This window comes from Zea mays, chromosome 1 (assembly GCF_902167145.1).
Source record: "Zea mays cultivar B73 chromosome 1, Zm-B73-REFERENCE-NAM-5.0, whole genome shotgun sequence".
NCBI classification, from domain to species: domain Eukaryota; kingdom Viridiplantae; phylum Streptophyta; class Magnoliopsida; order Poales; family Poaceae; genus Zea; species Zea mays.
In genome coordinates, this window is record NC_050096.1 from 200,493,036 (window position 1) to 200,502,534 (window position 9,499).

The following is a 9,499-nucleotide window of genomic DNA, read 5'->3' on the forward strand; positions in this document are numbered from 1 at the left end:
GTTCTTGTGTCTAATGTCAAAGGACCCAAAACCATTTGGGTACCTAAAGTCAAGAACTAAAATTGTGTTGTAGGTTTATGCATCCGAGGGCTCAAGTTGGATCATCGATAGCGGGTGCACAAACCACATGACAGGGGAGAAGAAAATGTTCTCCTCCTACGAGAAAAACCAAGATCCCCAACGAGCTATCACATTCGGGGATGGAAACCAAGGTTTGGTCAAAGGATTGGGTAAAATTGCTATATCTCCTGACCATTCAATTTCTAATGTTTTTCTTGTAGATTCCTTATATTACAATTTGCTTTTCGTTTCGCAATTATGTCAAATGGGCTACAACTGTCTTTTTACTGATGTAGGTGTCACTGTCTTTAGAAGAAGTGATGATTCAATAGCATTTAAGGGAGTGTTAGAGGGTCAGCTATACTTGGTAGATTTTGATAGAGCTGAACTCGACACTTGCTTAATTGTTAAGACTAACATGGGTTGGCTCTGGCACCGCCGACTAGCCCATGTTGGGATGAAGAATCTTCATAAGCTTCTAAAGGGAGAGCACATTTTAGGATTAACAAATGTTCATTTTGAGAAAGACAGGATTTGTAGCGCATGCCAAGCAGGGAAGCAAGTTGGTGCTCATCATCCGCACAAGAACATCATGACGACTGAGAGGCCACTGGAACTCCTACACATGGACCTATTCGGCCCGATAGCTTACATAAGCATCGGCGGGAGTAAGTATTGTCTAGTTATTGTGGATGACTATTCTCGCTTCACTTGGGTGTTCTTTTTGCAGGAAAAATCTCATACCCAAGAGACCTTAAAGGGATTCTTGTGACGTGCTCAAAACGAGTTCGGCTTAAGGATCAAGAAAACAAGAAGCGATAACGGGACGGAGTTCAAGAACTCTCAAATTGAAGGCTTCCTTGAGGAGGAGGGCATCAAGCATGAGTTCTCTTCTCCTTACACCCCACAACAAAATGGTGTAGTGGAGAGGAATAATAGAACTCTATTGGACATGGCAAGGACCATGCTTGATGAGTACAAGACTTCGGATCGGTTTTGGGCCGAGGCGGTCAACACCGCCTGCTACGCCATCAACCGGTTGTATCTACACCGAACCCTCAAGAAGACATCATACGAACTCCTAACCGGTAAAAAGGCCAATATTTCATATTTTAGAGTCTTTGGTAGCAAATGCTTTTTTCTTATTAAAAGAGGTAGAAAATCTAAATTTGCTCCTAAGACTGTAGAAGGCTTTTTACTAGGATATGATTCAAACACAAGGGCATATAACAAGTCCTCTGGACAAGTTGAAGTTTCTTGTGACGTTGTGTTTGATGAGACTAACGACTCTCAAGTAGAGCAAGTTGATCTTGATGAGATAGGTGATGAAGAGGCTCCGTGCATCGCGCTAAGGAACATGTCCATTAGGGATGTGTGTCCTAAGGAATCCGAAGAGCCTCCAAATGCACAAGATCAACCATCCTCCTCCACGCAAGCATCTCCACCAACTCAAAATGAGGATGAGACTCAAGTTGATGAAGGAGAAGATCAAGAAGATGAGCCACCTCAAGATGACGGCAATGATCAAGGGGGAGATGCAAATGATCAAGACAAGGAGGATGAAGAACCAAGACCGCCACACCCAAGAGTCCACCAAGCAATCCAACGAGATCACCCCGTCGACACCATCCTCGGCGACATTCATAAGGGGGTAACCACTAGATCTCGGGTTGCACATTTTTGTGAGCATTACTATTTTGTTTCCTCTATTGAGCCACACCGGGTAGAGGAAGCACTACAAGATTCAGATTGGGTAGTGGCAATGCAAGAGGAGCTCAACAACTTCACTAGGAACGAGGTATGGCATTTGGTTCCACGTCCTAATCAAAATGTTGTAGGAACCAAGTGGGTGTTCCGAAACAAGCAAGACGAGCATGGTGTGGTGACAAGGAACAAAGACCGACTTGTGGCCAAGGGATACTCCGAAGTCAAAGGTTTGGATTTCGGTGAAACCTATGCACCCGTAGCTAGGCTTGAGTCAATACGAATATTATTAGCCTATGCTACTTACCATGGCTTCAAGCTTTATCAAATGGACGTGAAGAGTGCCTTCCTCAATGGACCAATCAAGGAAGAGGTATATGTTGAGCAACCTCCCGGCTTTGAAGATAGTGAGTACCCTAACCATGTTTATAAACTCTCTAATAGGGATGGCAATGGGTCGGGTTCGGATCGGGTATGGTAAATATCCGCCCGCGACAATACCCGCGGGTATTACTCATACCCGCCCGTGACTATACCCGCGGGTAGGATTTTGTACCCGTGCCCGTACCCATCGGGTATCGGGCGGGTATTGGATACCCGCGGGTATAATTACATTCCACACAAATAAAACACATGGTTAACAAATTACAAGATAGAACAAAAAAAGATATAATAAATCTGATTACTGTTATAGAAGCAAGCAATATATGAGTACATAGCGTTTACACTTGAACCAAACTTCAAAGTATTCAATTCAACAAAACAACGAAGGTCTCTTAGAGTCTTGGACATGATTACATGAACTTGAACTGTTGGATAGCAAAGAAAAAATAGCACTCGCCTGGGCTGCAGGGGCACTACCGCACTGAGCAGGGAGCCAGGGACCCAGGGCGGGCTGGGCGAGCCAGGGGCGCTCGGTTTCTGCCTTTATGGCGGCTGGTGGTGGCTTGGATGAGAGGCTGAGAGAGAGACGGTGAGAGACCGTGACCGGTGACTTGGTGAGTGGTGACTCCGTGCGTGATTGCGTGAGGTGAGAGGACTAGGGTTCTGGATTATTGAATAAAGATGGACATTGGGTCGGCCGGTTTCTGGTGGGATGAAAAGTGAAAACTGAAAATAATTTCGGATATCCGCCAGGACCCGCAGGTAAAAGATAAAACCCGTACCCGACCCGATTTTATCATGGGTCGGGTATGGGTGAGACCCGCGGGTTAAATTTCGTACCCGAACCCTAAACCGACGGGTCGGATATCCGTGGATATCCGAACCCGCGGGTAAAATTGCCATCCCTACTCTCTAAGGCGCTTTATGGGCTCAAGCAAGCCCCAAGAGCATGGTATGTATGCCTAAGAGATTTTCTTATCACTAATGGCTTTAAAGTCAGAAAGGCCGATCCTACTTTATTTACTAAAACTCTTGAAAATGATTTGTTTGTATGCCAAATCTATGTTGATGATATTATATTTGGGTCTACTATCGAATCTACATGTGAAGAGTTTAGTAGGATCATGACACAGAAATTTGAGATGTCAATGATGGGGGAGTTGAAGTACTTCTTGGGATTTCAAGTGAAGCAACTCCAAGAGGGCACCTTCCAAAGCCAAACGAAGTATACTCAAGATATTCTAAGCAAGTTTGGGATGAAGGATGCCAAACCCATCAAGACACCCATGGGAACCAATGGACATCTCGACCTCGACACGGAAGGTAAATCCATCGATCAAAAGGTATACCAGTCGATGATAGGCTCTTTACTCTATTTATGTGCATCTCGACCGGATATTATGCTTTCTGTATGCATGTGTGCAAGATTCCAAGCCGACCCTAAGGAAGCTCACCTTACGGCCGTAAAACGAATCTTGAGATATTAAGTTTATACTCCTAAGTTTGGGCTTTGGTATCCTAGGGGATCCACATTTGATTTGATTGATTATTCGGATGCCGATTGGGCGGGGTGTAAAATCAATAGAAAGAGCACATCGGGGACTTGCCAGTTCTTGGGAAGATCCTTGGTGTCTTGGGCTTCAAAGAAGCAAAATTTTGTCGCTCTTTCTACCGCCGAAGCCGAGTATATTGCCGCAGGCCATTGTTGCGCGCAATTACTTTGGATGAGGCAAACCCTTAGGGACTACAGTTACAAATTAACCAAAGTTCCTCTTCTATGTGATAATGAGAGTGCAATCCGCATGGCGGATAATCCCGTTGAGCATAGTCGCACTAAACACATAGCCATTCGGTATCATTTCTTAAGGGATCACCAACAAAAGGGGATATCAAGATTGCATATATTAACACTAAAGATCAATTAGCCGATATCTTTACCAAGCCACTAGATGAACAAACCTTTAACAAACTTAGGCATGAGCTAAATATTCTTGATTCTAGGAATTACTTTTGATGTCTTGCACACATAGCTCATTCATATACCTTTGATCATATCTCTTTCATGTGCTATGACTAATGTTCTTTCAAGTGAATTTCAAAACAAGTCATAGGTATATTGAAAGGGAATTGGAGTCTTCGGCGAAGATAAAGGCTTCCACTCCACTCCATAACTCATCCTTCGTCGTCGCTGTTGGGGGCCTTCGGCTTCCGAAGGTCCTCAAAAACATGATTTAACAATGTTTCTGGAGTAAAGTACATTAACAGGTATCTTCGGACTTGGATCAGAGCCACAGTATGAAGAAGCACAAGGAACACGAAGGCTGGCGCAGAGCCGAAGCTGTGTGTAGAAGAGCTTTGGGAGAACGGCGGAAAAGGAAACCGACTTAAAGATGAAAAGCCAGATTAGACATCGAAGAATTATCGTAGAGTTATTGATAAACGTGAAGGGCATTAATGTAATTTTGCATGGGCTGCGACCCGTGCCTATAAATAGGTGAACAGTATCCCCGCACTGTTCACGCTGATTTGGCATTGGCTTTTGCGTCACGCTTGTACTTTTATCTTCTCATGAGCTGAAGGGACATTTGTAATTTGATATCATTTCTATTTTTCCATCATAATAAAATGGAAATGAGTCGACAATAATACACAACTGTTTATGTTATCTTTTAAGTTTCATATGATTCCTTCTTCATTATTACATGTTTTTTGATGAAGGTATGTCCTTCATAACCTTCGTCCGAAAATCATTATATTCTTAGGGAAATAATGCTTCGAAGGACGAAGGATATTAACATTTAACATTGTGTTGCCTTGTTCTTGATTCATAGCATTTGAGAACAAGTCCCCAACATTGGCGCCCACCTCCGGTGAACTCACTTCCATTTTTTGAGTCTTGAACACTTTCGGCAAGCATCACCTTCGTCATGCCGCCGAAAAAAGCTTCAGCGACAGGGGCTGGTACTTTACAGCCGCTGGATCCCAATCAGGACGTCCTTTCTCTTAGAGAGGCCCGAAGCCAGAAGAGGAAGACTGTTAGTCCGACACCTCCAGAGGATGACCTGGATCAGGAGATCCAAAACCTGGAGATCCTTCAGCAACAGGTGCAGCGCAAGAAGGAGAAGATGGCTCGTCTAGCTGATCTTCAGAGACAGATAGACGAAGCTTCTGAAGAGGTTCGTCATCTTGTTCAAGATGATCAAAGCCGAAGGCTTCCACGCAGAGAGCCCCATCAGGAAGGCTTCCACAATGAGGACGACTGGTATGAAGATTTCCATCATAGAAACTTTGCTTTTGATGATGCTTCTCCTCTCTCGACAGAATTGCAGGCTACACCATGGCCCCAGTCCTACAAGCCACCCCAGCTCCCCATGTATGACGGTCATACAGACCCCAAGCAATTCCTGATGAGTTACGAAGCAACCATATCTTCATATGGTGGCAATACGGCAGTCATGGCAAAATCTTTTGTCATGGTCGTCAAGAGTGTTGCTCAGACCTGGTACTCTTCTCTTCGGCCAGGGACAATTACTTCTTGGCAGAAGTTGAAGGATATGCTGATAACTAGCTTCCAAGGGTTTCAGACGAAGCCAGTTACTGCTCAAGCTTTATTTCAGTGTACCCAGGACCACGAAGAATACCTCCAGGCGTACGTCCGAAGGTTTCTACGTTTGAGGGCACAAGCGCCAACAGTGCCCAATGAAATTGTCATTGAGGCCATGATTAAGGGGCTTCGGCCGGGACCTTCAGCGCAGTACTTTGCCAGGAAGCCACCACAAACGTTGGAGAAGCTGCTCCAAAAAATGGACGAATACATTCGAGCTGACAATGACTTCCGCCAAAGAAGGGAGGAAGCATTCAGGTTCTCTGAAATGACCAGAGGCTTCGGAGGAAGATTTCACCCGAGGCACGTCAGGTCAATTCACAACTCTGCTCAAACTGATGATCGAGGGAGCCAGCAGCAAAGGCCACAATATTCTTCACAAGCTTCGGGTCAGCAGCAAAGTTCTTTTCGGTCGCCAGCGCCAAGAGGCAGAGGCGCTAGGGGCTTCGGGGGAAGGTTTGGAGATCAGCCAAGGAAAATTTATTGCCTATTCTGTGGTGAAGATAAGGGTCATACCACCAGGATGTGTCACGTTACCATCCAAAAGCAGAAGGAGATAGCAGAAGCAGCTGCGCAACAAAGTCAGCCGAAGCAGGTCATGCATACTGCTTCGTATCATTCGCCTTATATTCCAGAATATGTAGGCAATCACCCTGCAGCCTCTGTCACTTCGGCAAGCCAACCCCAAGCATCCTGGCAGAATCCTCCACCACCGCCGCCGACGCAGCGAGGACAGCAACCAGAAGGGAGCCATCACAATCACCTTCAGAGGGATTTCAGAGAGGAGTCCGAAGCTCGCACAGTCAACAGTACTGTGCCAGAGTCGAAGCACATTTATTGATGAATATCCTACTTCAACAGCAGCTCTTTCGCATTCTTACATTCAGTATTACCTTTTTGTTAGTAAGGAACAATTATGAGGAGTTTAAGTGTCTTTTATCGTTTTTCGATTTCTTGTAACACTTTCGTCTAGTACCATAATAAAAATATGTCTTTTCCATAGGTTTGATTTGCCGAAGCATACAAATTTATGGTGGCATGAAGGACCTTTGTATTACCAAGCATTTGTCCTAATGGGCAAAGTACAAATTCCTCGAAACAGTAAAAAGTCGCTCCTAAGGGAACGCAGAGTAAGTTTTCTGAAACTACAGCGAAAAATAAGCGCTGATTCCGCCGAAAGTAAAAGGCGAAGAAGCTCCTAAGGGAGGCTTACAGCGAAAAATAAACGCTGATTCCGCTGAAAGTAAAAGGCGAAGAAGCTCTTAAGGGAGGCTTACAGCGAAAAATAAACGTTGATTCCGCTGAAAGTAAAAGGCGAAGAAGCTCCTAAGGGAGGCTTACAGCGAAAAGTCAGCGCTGAGATAAAAAGTGTGTGTGCTCTATTACAGGGATATGAATCTGCGCACAAATATCATTTTTGCATAACATAACATCATCACATCATTCTGCATAACATAAGCATCATACAGCATATTGCATGTGGAACAAGAAGGGGATACAGTGTTGGTCTTCGGAGAATATTTTGGAAAAGAGAAAATCGTGCTAAGACAAAATCAAGATGAAGTGTAGCCTCATCGGAAACGCAACACAAAACTTTTTTATAGTTTCGGAAAATATTTCACGAAGCTTGGACATTTTTCATCAGAAAAGTAAGCGAATTCTTGTGATATAGAAAGGATTTTCTTCACGAAGCATGAAAAGAAGGGAAGGTGTTTTTTCGCCGAAGGCTCAAAAAATGGTATGTATGCAAAGTTTCATGCATCGTAAAGAATTAAATTATAAGTAGATTATATATTACATTTAAAGTTACAATATATTACACATTTTTACGTTTCAAATGTTTCTACAATGGCATTCAATCCTCTTTAAGCACTATCTCTGCAGCTTCGTTCAATAGTTGGTTGACAACCTTGTCCATAATGGCTTCGGCCATTTTTCTAATTTCATCGTCCCCCTTCGGGTGGGGGCCTGGAGATGCCTCAACAGGTTCTGAGGGAAGAAAAGATACGACTATATTACTATTACAAACCGAGAACAGAGTCTGGAATTAAAAATTACAGCATGATAAAAACCACTAATTAATACTTATGTGCCCTCCGGGCTCTGTACTTTTCTCGGCAGCTTCCGCTACTTTTCTAGCATCGTGGATGCCTTTTTCACTCCTTTGAATAATTTCTTGCGCCAATTCTCGGCCGCAGTTATCCCAGATATCGGTGAAGAATTTCCCACCAACCATGCTTGCTTCGGGTGATGGGTCTTTAATATCTTCAGAGGACAAGGTAGCTTCGGACTGCGCTAAGGATTTTACATGCTCGCAGCCTTTTTTCTCCAAAACAGTAGCAATCCCTCTAGCACCCGAAAAAGCGCAGATGTCGCCGCGTCTGTTCAGAATTTCCTCGAAGGTCTCTGCTTCGTGACTGATCCATTCCATTGGACCTTCAGGATTGCCTCTTGAAAAATTCTCTTCGCTAGAGAATGCGCCAACGCTGGCGAAGCTGGATTTTATTTTCTTGACGCATTCTATGGATTTAATATAGCATTTTATCTGGGATGCAAGAAGCTCCTTAACACTTATCTCTAAATGATTGGCCAATTGATCACTAAGCTCTCGTTTTGTCTCTTCAAGTATACGTTCTTCTTTAGCTCTAGCTAGCTGTTTCTGAAGATCTTTGATTTCACGTTTTTGAGCTTCGGCCTGGGCCTTTGAAGCAGCTTCGTCCTTTTTTACCTTGTCTACCAATGTAAGCAGAATTTTATCTTTTTCCAGAGCTTCGTTTCTCAGTTTAATAACTTCTGATCGTAGATTGTTGAACGCGATTTCATAGCTCTCGTCTTCGGCACTCTTTTGTGCTCTCAATGCGTTGCTTAGAATTAAACCCTATATGAAAAAGAGTTCGTATAAGAATAAAAGAATGAGTTACAAATTATAAAATTTTCAAACATCTAATTCCCATACCTTCAGGCTGTTGTACGCAAGACTATCCGCGAGATCTTCTTTCGTCATAGCACATAAGCCAGCTTCGAGCTTCGGAAACCCCATACTTCTAGCCATCTCCCGGCAGACGGACAATTCTTTGTTGTCTGGGAGGCAGTATAGGAAATCTTCTTCGTTCGTCCCATTGAACACTAGTGCCCCCTTCGGATATTTCAATTCTTTGGCATAGTGATTAGCTTCAAAAACTTCTTCTTCCGATAACTTTTTCCCCGAAGCATGTCGCACGATATAATCGTATATTTTGGAAGATGCTTCGGGGGCAGCGCTATCAATTTCGTCGACCAAAGTTGACTCTGACATTTTCACTTCTTCGGTTGCCTTTGCAATTTTTGCTTCTTCTACTTCCAAAGGTATTACCTTGGTCGGTTCTGAAGTCCCGGTTTCAATTCCAGTCTGTTGCTTCGGAGCTTTAGCAACAGATACTCCAACAAGCGCTTCAGAAGTTTCAGCTGTCTTCTTTGGGGTTGTGCTTGGAAGTTTAATTGTTTCCAAAACATCCAATACATTAACAATTCTTTTTCTTTTTGGGGTCACTGTTGGCCCCTTTTTAATTTTTGCTGCTTTAATTTCTTCTAAAGGACTTAAAATTTCTAATATTTTCGCTCCCTCAGTTGATGCTTTTGCTTTTTCCATCTTTTCTGTCGATGGCGCTTCGGCCAGCTCTCTGGTTTCTGGTAACAGAGTCTTTGGTTCCTCCAATTCTTTTGTTGTTGGCACTTCGGCCAGCTCTTTGGCTCCTGGCAGCGGAGTTG